General features: G+C 38.9%; 1 protein-coding gene across 6 annotated transcripts in view; it reads left to right on the forward strand.

Moving 5' to 3' along the window:
- GPR63 (G protein-coupled receptor 63) overlaps positions 1 to 13,696 on the forward strand; it is a 127,195-nt gene that overhangs the window by 107,488 nt on the left and 6,011 nt on the right. For 2 of the 6 annotated variants that reach the window (XM_081530374.1, XM_081530375.1), the window contains one exon: positions 8,020 to 8,138. The exons of the other annotated variants lie outside the window; for them this stretch is intronic. The gene's annotated coding sequence lies outside the window, so the exon portion shown is untranslated. The remainder of the gene's footprint in view (positions 1 to 8,019; positions 8,139 to 13,696) is intronic. 6 annotated transcript variants of the gene reach the window in all.

Raw genomic sequence — 13,696 nt, forward strand, 5'->3', positions numbered from 1 at the left:
ACATCTCTGCCTTCTTAGAGTTTGCTCCCCAGTTGGATCAAGGACAGGGCAGGCCTCGGCACAGATATATATCTAGGGGTGTGATGGATGACTGTAAAGTGACTGCCGATGGAATCTTATCACAAAGAAGTACATGTTGGGATGAGACAGCAGGAGTGTTGGCTGGCCATGTCTTGGCCAGAGAAAATTCTCATAGTAATGGCAGAGAAAGAGTTCACAAAGCAAATGGGCTTTGAGGATGGGTGAATAGTTAGCAGGAGGCTGTTAGTCATTTAGCAAATTGTTTACTGAACTTGGACCATGTGGCAGGCACAGCCTTAGGTGTTGGGAATCATTTGTGAATAACCCAGGCAAAAACTCCTGCCTCATGAGACTTATTGGCAGTTTGGACTAGGATGATGGCAGAGGGATTAGAGAGAAGTGGCCTGAGAGGAACACTAGTTCCTATATAAACATAATAAATATGTTATTTTTATGTGTGTTTTATAATAAAACACAATTTTAGGGTTAAAACTGATAGTTCTTGGGGGAAGGAATGAATTATAGCTGAGGGAGGAAGCTGTCAAGGTGATTCTTAGGCTTCTGGCTTGTATAACCAGATGGGTGGCAGTCCAGTCACTGAACATGGGAACTCTGGTGTGGGGTCACTTGGAGTGGGAGAGACCATCCCCCTAGTTAATGTTAATTAACATTAACATTAATTTAAACATTGAAGATTTGACGTGCCTTTGAGATAGCCAAGTGCAGATGTTAAATGAGCAGTTGTGTACATGAGTCTGGAACTCAGAAGTAAGGTTTAGGCCATTGAAACATATTTGTCAGGTATCTGCATTCAGGCAGTAATTGAAGGGGTGGGTAGGGAGGAGATTGCTTATGGTCTGAGAAGGAAAGAACCAAACTTAAATCTTTTTTTTTTAATGTGTTTCTCAAAATCAGACTACATTATACTGCTTTTAATTAGTGTGTAGGTTTTAATGTGAGTGCCCATGTATTCCCTTAGGTGTAAAAAACAAAATAAAACTTGGTTTCACCTTGTGCTGTATGCAAGTAATTTATAGGTGAAAAAAGGAGGTACTCAAATTTTAACACAGCAGTAATAATTCTAGGCAGAGCTATTAGAATAAGATTCCAGGTTTATTACCTAATAAGATTTGCTATTTCCTTGAATTTATAATCTAACACCTCTGTGAGAAACATCAATGGTAGGTAAATAATGTGTCAGAATTATTCAATGAGGCTGACAAAATTAAATTGGCTGACATTTTCCCCAATAATATTCAAGGCAGGTAAAGATTTCTCAGCAGAACAGTGACCTAATGAATGTGAGCCAAAGAATGATAATTAGAAATAGACAAAAAGGAGATGAATAAAACACATCACCCATGGGGCTCATCATTTCTGTTGCTTTTTGTATTCCTGGAAAAGTTCTATAAGGTTAATCTTCTATTAGCCACTTAAAAAATACATTTTCCTAGTTTTTAATTATAATTAATTTATTTTTCTATTAAATGTTGACCTTTCTTGCCACTTGAGTTTCAGTTTTGTCATCAGTAGTTACTTAGAATATTTTCCTCTGAAACAAAGCCCTTGCTGACATTTAGTTTAATTTCTCCTTGGCGATTTCGGGAAAAAGTAACACGAATGCAAATAAATCCTCATGCTTAATAATCTAATTTTAAAAATATCCATGGAAGAACTAAATGTTCCTTTAAACATTCATGAGAAAAATTCTTCTTTTTTTGTGGTGGGTATTCTGGTTGGAATTAGAAATATATTAGGAACGGAACAGTGTTATAAATAGAACATTGCTATGGTTCATACTTAAAATGTGCACACAGCATTTTTCCCCTTTAGCTTTATTGCATGTAGGTTTTAAGTTAGAGATACATTGATAGCAAGTGAAATTTTGATGCAATGGTGATTATCTCTGTATAAAAATGACTTCAAATAAGCCTTCCCCTACCCCATCCACTCTACTTGGTTGTTAATATTTCCTTGTGGGACTTTCCTGGTGGTACAGTGGATAGGAATTTGCCTTCCAATGTAGGGGACAAGGGTTTGATCCCTGGTTTGGGAGGATCGCACATACCACAGGGCAAAAGGAGCCAGCAGACTGCAACTACTGAGCCTGCATACTGCAACGCTGAAGCCAGTGCACCTAGGGCCTGTACGCCATAACAAGTGAAGCTGACACACTGCAACCAAGAGTAGCCCCCTGCTTGCTGCAACTAGAGAAAGCCTGCATACAGCAACGAAGACCCAGTGCAGCCAAAAAAGCTAATAAATTAAAAAATATTTTATTTTCTTCTGATTAGTTTGTTCAAAGCTTCCTTTTACTCTATCTACAGATAAAACAACCACAAAAAAATAGCAATTCAGCCCAAAAAAGTAGACATTGCTATAGTGATATAAATTTTTCTGTAGACTATTTTTTAAAATTTTCAAATAGGATGCTTGATGAAGATGATCGCTTTTGTAAAAATGAAATGAAGTTGAAATTTGGGCTACTTCTGAGGTGAAATGACTGGTTCTTTGTTTCTGTCTCCACCTACCCTTTTAGAGAATTCAAAAGTAGACTCAGTATATTTGCATCCATTCCAGTGTATTCTTTTTCTACCAGTACCCTTTTCTAACTGGAATCTCTAGAAAAGTGTGAAGGGCCTACTACAGGCAAAGGAGATGGATTTATGTGCGATGCATGGTCTCTTTCCTCTCTCAGTTTTAGTTTATTTTTCTTTCCTGAATGAGAGGAAAGATAGGGTGGAGGGAGGGAGCCTTTGTTCCTTCATTGCTGAGTTGAAGGAAGAAGTTCACTTGAAAGAAGTTCGCTTCATAGCTGAGTGCAGTTGAGTATCAGAGGAGGACTGTGCTGAGACTTTTTCTCCTCCAGCATCGCCTCTGGCCCAGAGTGGGAAAGAGATGCTCAATAATCCAGGACACGAGCGCTTCTTTCTCTTGGACGTTTTCCTTTCTTTTAGATTTTCACTTTGCTCAAGACAAAAGCAGGTAAAAGTCTGAGTGAGGCCAGTATTCAAATTCTTACCTGTTTTTATTCTGTTGTGTAAGTTATGAATTTGGTAGAACACTGATTATCCTATTCATCTTATGCTGACTTTTACTCGAGCCAAATTCTGGAGCAGCAGCAGTTGTTTTATTTGCTTGACCTTTCCCAGCAGCCTGGGCTCAGTGGACTCAAGGTCACCCTTTAGAGTGTATGCAGTTAGCTAGGATCTGGGGAGGTGGGAAGTGTCTTCTGGGAGCCCTGAGAAGCCTGAACCCAGGACCTTCACTGGGCCCAGTTTGTCAAAAAGATCCAGAAACTAGAAGACTTGCTTCTCTTCTCCATGGTTAAAGGGTACTCTAAATGGTTATTGCATTGTTAGTATCACTAGAGTACACAGCTTTGTGTTCGGGCTGATAGGTTATAAAAAAGATAGGCTGCAACTTGTGTCTTGTTTTATATAGGAAACAGTGAGGGAAAGTTCCACTGAATAATAAATATCAGTATTAATTTAATGTGAAAAAAACTTCTAAAAAGCCAGAAGGAAGGAAGGAAAATATATTTTGCACCTTTATTTTCAAACCAGAGAGAAAATCCTTTTTGTCAGTTTGTGTGAATTCTAATATCTGTATAAACATACAGATATACATGTATGTCACATACATATATACATTTGCATACATATACAACAATAGGACTGTGTGTCATTCTGCAAGCTGATTTTTTTTACTCAGTGTATGATGAATATTCTCTAGTGTCACTATTAAGGATTAGCTATTGTTTGTGATAGTTGAATGGTATTCTTTCTCTAGCATGTGTGTACTCTAATTCATTTAGCTATTATTTTTACTGATGATCATTTAGAAGGGGTCTAGTTTTTCAACTCTTAATGCTGTAATAAATATTCTTATCTGCATGTTTCTGCCTTTATTTCTGTAATGCATAATTCCAAATGGTGTTTAAATAGTTTATTATTTTTAACCTTTTAAAATTATTTATTTATTTATGGCTATGTTGGGTCTTTGTTGCTACATGTGGGCTTTCTCTAGTTGTGCTGAGCAGGGATAACTCTCTAGTTGTGGGGCACTGGCTTTTCATTATGGTAACTTCCCTTATTGCAGAGCATAGGCTCTAGGCACGTGGGCTTCAGTAGTCATGGCCCATGGGCTTAGTCGCCCTGCGACATGTGGAATCTTCCCAGACCAGGAAGAACCCATGTTGAACCCATGTCCCCTGCATTGGCAGGTGGGTTCTTCGCCCGTGGACCATCAGGGAGGTTCTAAATTGTTTGTTTTTGATACTGAAAAATACTTCCTGTTTACCCTCCAAAAAGTTGAACCAGTTTATACTCCCACCAAGGTGTATAATAAAGATATGAATTGCATAAAATAGTTGAAGTGCTGTAGAAAGATCATGGTTATATGTTATATTTTGATGGCACTTTATATTTTATAATCCTCTTCCAATCTGATTTCTCACAACCACCATGTGGTATGGTTTTATATCTGCATTTATATGGATTACATTGAATCTGTACATCACTTTGGGTAGTATGGGTATTTTAATAGTACTCTTCCATCTACTCTTCCATGAACTCCATTTTTCTGTGTCTTCTGCAGTTTCTTTATCAAAGAAATCTTGTAGAAATCTTTCACCTCCTTGGTTATACTTGATGCTATTGTAAATGAGATTGCTTTCTTAATTTCTCTTGCAGGTAGTTTGTTTTTAGTGTTTAGAAACATGACTGGTTTTGTGTATTGATTTTGTATCCTGAAACTTGCCTGAGTTTATTTGTTCTAAGAAACTAAGTCTTTAGAATTTTCTCTAAGATCGTGTCATCTTTAAACAGCAATGATTTTACTTCTTTCTTTCCTGTTTGGATACCTTTAATTTTTTTTCTTGCCTGTTTGCTGTGGCTTGGACTTTCCAGTACTATGTTGAATTGATAAGAGTGGGCATCCTTGTCTTGTTCCTGATCTTAGAAGAAAGGCTTTTCACTTTTGAGTTTGATATTAGTTGTGGGTTTGTCATATATGCCCTTTATTAAATTGAGGTCCATTCCTTATATACCTAATTTATTGTGAGTTTTTATCTTGAAAAATACCTTGAATTTTGTCAAATGCTTTTTCTGTATCTATTGAAATGGTCATATGAGTTTATCCTTCATTCTTTTAATGTTTGCATATGTTGAATCATCCTTGCATCCCAGGAATCAATCTCACTTGATCATAGCGTATGATCCTTTTAATACGGTCTTGAATTCTGTTTGCTAGTATTTTGTTGAGGATTTTTGCATCTATGTTTATCAGGGATGGTGTTAGTCATTCAGTCATGTCTTGACTCTTTGCCACCCTATGGACTGTAGCCCACTAGGCCTCTCTGCCCATGGAATTCTCCATTCAAGAATACTGGAATGGGTAGCCATTCCCTTCTACAGGGATCTTCCCGACCCAGGGACTGAACCTGCTTCTCCTGCATTGGCAGGTGGATTTACCATTTGAACAACCAGAGAAGTCTCTTATCAGGGATATTGGTTTATAAATTTTATTTTCATGTAGTATCTGTGTCTGGCTTTGGTATCAGGGTAATGCTGACCTTATAAAATGAGTTTGAAAGTATTCTTTCCTCTTCAGTATTTTGAAAGAGTTTGAGAAGGACTGATATTAATTCTTTAAATGTTTAATAGAATTCATCAGTGAAGCTCTCTGGTCCTGGGCTTTTATTTGTTGGGAGATTTGAAATTACTGATTCAATATCCCTGCTCATTGTTGGTCTGTTCAGATTACTTTATGATTTAATCTTGGTAAGTTGTGTGTTTCTAGGAATTTGTCCATTTCTTCTGAATTATGTAGTTTTTTGGCATTTAATTCCTCATACTAAAATGAAGATTTTACTAGTAATAATCTCAGAGTTGCTGTGAAAGTTTTTAAAAGCTGATTTATACTAAAACTGCTTAAGACATTCTTTGACACTCCACTTTCTAGAAAAACTCAGGAGAAAAGCAGTTATTTTCTTTAAGAATACACATTTCTGCTTTGAATACTGATTAACTATCTTGATATGCTTCTAACTACTTAAAAACAAAATCGAGGAGGGAAGGGACATGAGTGTACCTATGGCTGATTCTTGTTGATGTTTGACAGAAAACAACAAAATTCTGTAAAACAATCATTATCCTTCAATTAAAAGATAAACAAAACAAAATATAAATGTTGTAGTTTTGAATTTCCACTGTTTTATTCCAAATGTATAACTGAAAAGGTAGAGATTTTTAACTTTCTGATTTTCTGTTTACATGTGGAATATTCTGTGAAAGAAAGGAAGTATTAAACATACTGATCTTATGATTGACAGCTTAATTTGATAAAAATTATCCAGGATATGGGTGTATTCTAATGAGAACCAAGTGTTCCATGATGGAAGTAGTCCATGTAATCAGCTTGCCACCAGATGGCTGGTGGGTACCCTAGAGAATGATGACACATTTACTAAGTCACGTTTTAGCCTTAATGTTGTCACATTGAGTACTAAGTAGATATAGCCAGATTCATTTTGGTGAGTGAAACTCCCACATGTTGTGGAGCCAACATACAACTTTCAACTGTACTGCATGGCCACTTTGTTCATAATCCCTTTTGAGAGGAACAACAGTAGAGAAAAAGGTTGGTTGACCTCTGAAGAATGAATCATCTTGTCTACCTGATTATTTAGCTCCTTATGTGTAAAGTTGCTATTTGGTGAGCATTTATATGGCCAACCAAACCATTAGCTACAGTCCATAAATGAGTGTAAATCAGTCCTTCTGGCATGTCTCCTTCAAGATGAACAACCTGGTACAAAACAAAATGGCCCTCTGTGGGTACAATGGCTGTGTACCAGATGCCAGTGAATGTGGTGATTTACTCCAGCAGAGAAGTCACACTTGGTACAGCATCTGCACTCTCCAAGATCCGTCTGCTTTTCTTAAAGGCCAAATAGGCAAGCTGAATATGAATGTGTTAGGAATCATCACCTTCATCATTTCAGTCCTTGATAGTGACCCTAATCTCTACAGTCTCTTGGTTGCAGCATGTGGGATCTAGTTCTCTGGCCAGGGATTGAACCCAGTGCCTCAGCATTGGGAGGGGGGAGTCTCAGCCACTGGGCCACCAGGGAAGTCTCCTGGTTTCCTCTTATTCAAGAGGTTCTAGATCTGTGTATTATTTCAAGTTTGGGAATTGATGGAGAGGTAGCATTTTCTATTTTACAGTTTTGCTGCTTATACAGAAAAAGTAGGACTTGGTGGGTTTGTAACTATTTCTCTCTTAGAAATACCATAATCAAGCACCAATGATCTCTGCAAGTTAGACTATTCCAATTTCAGCTTTTGCTTGCTGCCCATTTTGGTAAGCATGCCACCTCATCTTTTGTTGAGTACTGTCACTGAGCCCCTGCCACTCTGGGATACTATGGTCCCCATTCAGTTTAGGAACCCATTTCTTGGGTGGCACCATTGCCTGTTCTCATTCCTGGTCTGCAGAGAATAGCTGCTATAGAGATCTTCAAGTATGCTGGTGATCCTTTCATCTAGTGTATCTCAGCATCGGTGAAGGCAGTGCCCTCTGGATCCTACCAGGTGATACAGGCAGGTGAGCAGGTCTTACATGATAAATCCAGGTCAGCATTCCTATCTGCTGAAGTCTTTGCATAGTTTCCTGTTTACCAAGGAGGTAGTGTCATCTCATTTTCATGTAGTGTAGGCAGCATCAGCAGGTTACCTTTAGAACCAGGCGTCCATCAACCAAGTGAACAAACTGTTAGAGCCATTTGCAGCCATTTGAGGTAGCACAGAAAATCCAGAATCCCAGTTTAGTGTGCCCATATTAAAATTTTTGATCTATTCTAACATTATATTCCTTCCAACCTGATTTAATACCCTCAGTATCTATTTCCATACATATTCCCTGGTTTCTGTCTCTATAAATTGTAATTATCTTGCATATCTTTTGATATAAATTCTATTTCTTTCTCGTTCACAGTTCACACTACACACTGGATTCTGCTGGGACTTGATTCTGGTCATAGGTCTAGAAGCAAGAGAGATAGTTGGGGCAGGGTCCTAAGGAAGGCCAAAGTCCCTGGCAAGATGCCATTGTAGGTAAGGCTCTTACTGATTCTTCAGGCAAGGAGAGACCAACCTCATTAAGCAAGGAGGAAAAGCTGTTACTACTGACAGATAAAACTGCAGCACAGGGTCCTCAGCCTCAGCTTCCTAAAAATCCCCTTGGACAGGAAGGAGATCAAATCAGTCAATCCTAAAGGGAATCAGTCCCGAATATTCATTGAAAGGACTGATGCTGAAACTGAAGCTCCAATACTTTGGCCACCTGATGTGAAGAACTGACTCACTGGAAAAGACCCTGATGCTGGGAAAGATTGAAGGCAGGAGGAGAATGGGACAACAGAGGATGAGATGATATGGATGGCATCACCGACTCGATGGGTATGAGTTTGAGCAAGCTCTGGGAGTTGGTGATGGACAGGGAAGCCTGGCATGCTGCAGTCAATGGGATCACAAAAAGTTGGACATGACTAAGCAACAGAACTGAACTGATTCTCATCCAAGCTTTCAGGCCCCCTCCTTCCCAGCCAGAATCCTAACTTTAACTGAAGAGACTCTAAGTGGGAATTCAATTTGCCTTGCAATATTGCCACCCATAGGATTAGACTTTTAGTTTTAGAAATCCCATCTCCGGGGCAGTAGGAGATAAGTTTTCTTCACTGTAGTTAAAGAGGCTTTCTGGCTCTTCCTCTAATCCTTGAGATTGGAATTTAACGTTCTCAATTGAATTTTTTCTTTCCTCTGGAAATTCAAATTCCAGGCCCCAACCTGGACTACAGACTTAGAAACTTGTGGGTTGGGGACCCCATTTTAATAGGCTCCTCAGGTGATTCTTATGCATGCTTAACTTTGAGAACTGCTAATGTGGAACAACACCTTGAAAATTCTCAGAGAAAATTATTTTCAACTGAGAATTCTAAACCAAGACAATTAATGTGGATACAAATAAAAGCTTACACATACAAGGACTCAAAATTTATGTCCCTTGTGTTCTTTATTCAAAAGCAATTGGTTCATGGAAAGCAAGGAAGTCAACAAAGAAAGCAATGAAGTGGAAGAGAAAGAACCTAAGAAATATGGAAGCCAAGAGCCCAAGGCAAAAAGGAGGATTCCAAGATGGTAGTAAAGAGATGTTTCCTGCTGGCTTCTGTGTAACAGACCAAGTGTCACTCCAGGGAGGCATGTGAAGCTGAATGAATGACTTCAAGATAAAATATGTAGCTGATATATCTGACCTTCCGAAATATGATACTTCAAGATATAAAGTATGTCTGGTAGAGCAGGTGAAAAAAATAGGTATCTTAAAAAAATAAAATTAGAAGTATATAAATTATTAATTCTAGAAAATGCAAAATTTATACAGGAAAGAAAAATATTTTTTTGGGTTATCAGTAAATATACTATTTGTGCAAATATATTAATAGATGCACTAACTTCTGCTGTTCTTCAGAATTTTCAAATAAATATTTTGGCAGTATGAAGAGATAAGAAGTAAGTTGGGAGGTGCTATGGCAGCTAAACCCTTACTATCCTAGTAGGAAATCAGGAGTTCATATATAATATTGATGAAAGTATCAATTTCCTCATGTTATGTAGATACATAAGTACTTTTGAAAAAAAACCTTTAAAATAATTAAAAATGGCTACCCTCTAAAAGGGACGACAGAGGATGAGATGGTTGGATGGCATAACCGACTCGATGGACATGGGTTTGGGTGGACTCCAGGAGTTGGTGATGGACAGAGAGGCCTGGCGTGCTGCAATTCATGGGGTCGCAAAGAGTCGGACATGACTGAGCGACTGAACTGAACTGAACCCTCTAAAACCAGATGTGGAATGTGAAAGGTAGTATAGGATTTGACTGTCATTTTAAAACTCACTTGATGATATTTTAAGTGAAATTATGTGCATATAACATATAAATAAATAATAAAAAGAGAAAAGAAGAAATTCTCTGATTTGATAAAGCATAATGCAAATAAAGGCTTCCCTGGTGGCTCTGCAGTAAAGAATCCTCCTGCAGTGCAGGAAACATGGGTTCCATCCCTGGGTTGGGAAGATTCCGTGGAGGAAGGCATGGCAACCCACTCCAGTATTCTTGCCTGGAGAATCCCATGGACAGAGGAGCCTGGCAGGCTAGTCCTTAGGGTCACAAAGAGTTAGACACAACTGAAGCGACTGAGCATGCACGCATTCAGTGCAAATTAATTTACCATGTATGTATTGAGCTGTGTGCAAAGCATAGTAGTCATAGGGGACAATGAGATTTATAAATCAATCTGCCTTCTAGGAGAATATACTCCTTTCAATGAAACAAATATCTAAAGCACTGAACTAGCAGTTTAAGACTAAAGGATGAAGACTGCGAGAATTCTATGGCTTCCGCTGCCCATTCCAGCGCCTGAAGCCCCATTAATTGTGACATCTTGGCATTCTCCAAACATGAAACACTTACTGTATCACTAACCTGATTGCCCCTGCGTTGTTTCTGTAGATACTTGAGACAAGAGAAAGAATCATAAATTCAATAATTTCTGCCATATCTGAGGTTTACATGTGGGGTGTGTGTATATATGTAAGTGTGTATGCTGCTGCTGCTGCTGCTAAGTCGCTTCAGTCGTGTCCGACTCTGTGCGACCCCACAGACGGCAGCCCACCAAGCTCCCCCGTCCCTGGGATTCTCCAGGCAAGAATACTGGAGTGGGTTGCCATTTCCTTCTCCATTGCATGAAAGTGAAAGTGAAGTCGCTCAGTCGTGTCCGACTCTTAGCGACCCCATGGACTGCAGCCCACCAGGCTCCTCTGTCCATGGGATTTTCCAGGCAAGAGTACTGTAGTGGGTTGCCATTGCCTTCTCCAATGTGTGTATGAATATATACATAAACATATACCTTCACATATAATTTTAATTTTTTCTTGGAATATGTAATAAGAGTATCCAACAAATGGCAAATAAAGACTAGTTTAGATTAAACATTAGGACTGCTAAGCAAGTATTACCAACCTAAACTAATTTTCTACTGTTCTTATGTTGCTACTGTCCCATTTCCTCTGGAAATGGAAATTTTAAGTATAAAACTTTGATTTAGTCTTCTGTAAATTCAAAGAAACTATAGGTCACAATGTACTTGATAAGAATTTCTAAGAGGAAAGAATCTTTTGACACAGTTACAGTGAGTATTCAGAAGTCCTACTTTTTCAGCCAGGAGTACAATGAATGAAGAGCATATAGATACCAGGGCAAAAGTGTTATTAAGTTCATGTATGTTATGTTCTCTGACATTAGAAATTTCAGATCTCCCTCAGTGTTTACCTATAACATTGCTTTTATGTAAGCCTTTCATAGACTCTTTATGTATTTGGGGAAATTAAACTTTTATATTTAATGGGCACTGAAAAGCTGATTGGAAGCTCGGTGTGCATGGGTTAGGCTTGATAGTAGGTGGGCTTCAGTATACAAGGTAACCGGGCACCAAGCTGGCATTTTTCTTGGGGCACCATGAAAGATTAGTATCTAGAGTTTTTTTTTCCTCTGGGGCTTTTTAGTTACTGGAAAAGATGAGTGCTTTAGTCCTGTGTGGTAGTGTATGCCTGGCTGCTGGCCATCGGGGGTGAGCGTGGAGAAGGGGGCTAGGTTCTCATGCTGAATGTGCAGACACCCACCCAGTCCTGCTACGTTCAGCCACGCACTGTTACGCTAAGGTTTTGTACTTATCAGGTTCAGTTGTGCCAGCGACTTGGGCTGCTAGCATGGGGGTATGTTTTTTCATATGGTTGCTGGAGAAGATGAGCCACAAACCTAGAGTGGGGTTCCAATAGCTCTGTATATAGATTTTTCAGTCAGTTTCCCAGTTTTCTGCCCTGCCCAAACTTCAAGTACTTCCTGGTATCTCCTAATCCACAGCTTCTCTGGGGATCTACAGGGTTTTTCAGCTTCTTTTAAGCATATTTCTCAGGAAGTGTTGAAGATAAAACATTCTTTGTTCTGCTTTGTTCACTTACCACACCACCACCTGCCTTTGCTTTAAAACATTTACAGAAACTCTTATCTATTGTTGCATCTTTCATTCATACTTGTCCTTTTGGGTTGTAAATTTTGTTTAAAAAATATCCCTATACTGTCATTTCAGTGTAATTTTGAGAAGCAGGATCTATAGTTCATTTGTCTAGTCTAAGCAGAAATTCAGGAATCATTTGTTCATCAGTGTTTCTCCAGTGCTTCGCTCATTTTTATTGTTCAGTCACTCAGTCATATCCTACTCTTTGCGATGCAATGGACTGCAGCATGCCAGGCTTCCCTGTCTTTTCACCATCTCCCGGAGCTTGCTCAAACTCGTGTCCGTTCAGTCAGTGAGGCCATCCAACCATCTCTTCCACTCTTGTCCCCTTCTCCTCCTGCCTTCAATCTTTCCCAGCATCAGGGTCTTTTCTGATCAGGACATCTGCGTATATTCCTTTAGGCTTGACTGGTTTGGGGATTATGGAGAGATAGGAATATGTTAGAGAGCCCATGATTTGGTTAAAGTGCTGGATCTTGGGTCTCACAAATGAAATGCTTCTACCCTCTGTACTACAAGAAATGAATAAATGGACTTGTGGCACTTACGCCTAAAATCATTCAGTAATTGTAAGTTCAAATAATGAGAAAATTATGGCATCGTCTTAAACAATTAATGTGGGGCTTCCCGGGTGGTGCTAATGGAAAAGAACCTACCTGCCAGTTCAGGAGACATAAGAGACACAGGTTTGACCCTGGGTCGGGAAGATCCCCTGGAGAAGGGCATGGCAACCCAATCCAGTATTCTTGCCTGGAGAATCCCATGGACAGAGAAGCCTGGGAGGCCACAGTCCATTGAGTTGCAAAGAGTCAGACACGGCTAAAGTGACTTAGCACACACACATGCATGCAAACTACTGTGTAATTCCCTCATCCCCAATCTTTGGACTTATTAAAGGAATCTACACAGACATCAAGTGAGAGTTCTTTATAATTAGAGAGGTTAAAGCTACCTCTCCAGTAAGGAAGGAAAAACCTACATCACAAAAGTAGGTTAGGAAGATAATAGGTTAAGAAAGTTGTTTACAGAAAAGTCAAGGGTTACAGGAATTGTTAAGAAGTTGTGGGTAAGGAGAAGAGAAAGGTGATAAGAAGCTTTTTGGAGCAAGAAATTGAAATTGAAATGTCTTTGTAAGTTTTCTAGAGTGCGTTCTTCACACCTGAATATTTTCCCAGTCATCTTCTTTAGAATCCTTTATTTCTTGGTTGACATTTTTGTCAACCAAAATGTACTGACAAATGTAATGTACTGACATTACAGTAAGGTTGATCTTAGGAAGAAGAAATTGAGAAGATAGGAGTATTTGTATCAGAAAATAAAGGATGGAAATGGGTGGGCATGGGAAAGAAGAGAGAATATGAGGATCAAAGAGAGCTTTGGAAAAAGAAAGGAAGTCTTCAAAATATGACCAAGACGTTTTACAGATAATTTTTCTTCTTTTCTTGAATAACTTCTTCAGCAGAGTGGTAGGATTCTGGGGAAAAACACAAATCAAATAGAGCCAGAAAACTGCTTCAAACCCTCATTGAAAAGAAG

The sequence above is a fragment of the Giraffa tippelskirchi genome, chromosome 9, assembly GCF_054371585.1.
Source record: "Giraffa tippelskirchi isolate mGirTip1 chromosome 9, T2T-mGirTip1v1.2.pri, whole genome shotgun sequence".
NCBI classification, from domain to species: Eukaryota; Metazoa; Chordata; class Mammalia; order Artiodactyla; family Giraffidae; genus Giraffa; species Giraffa tippelskirchi.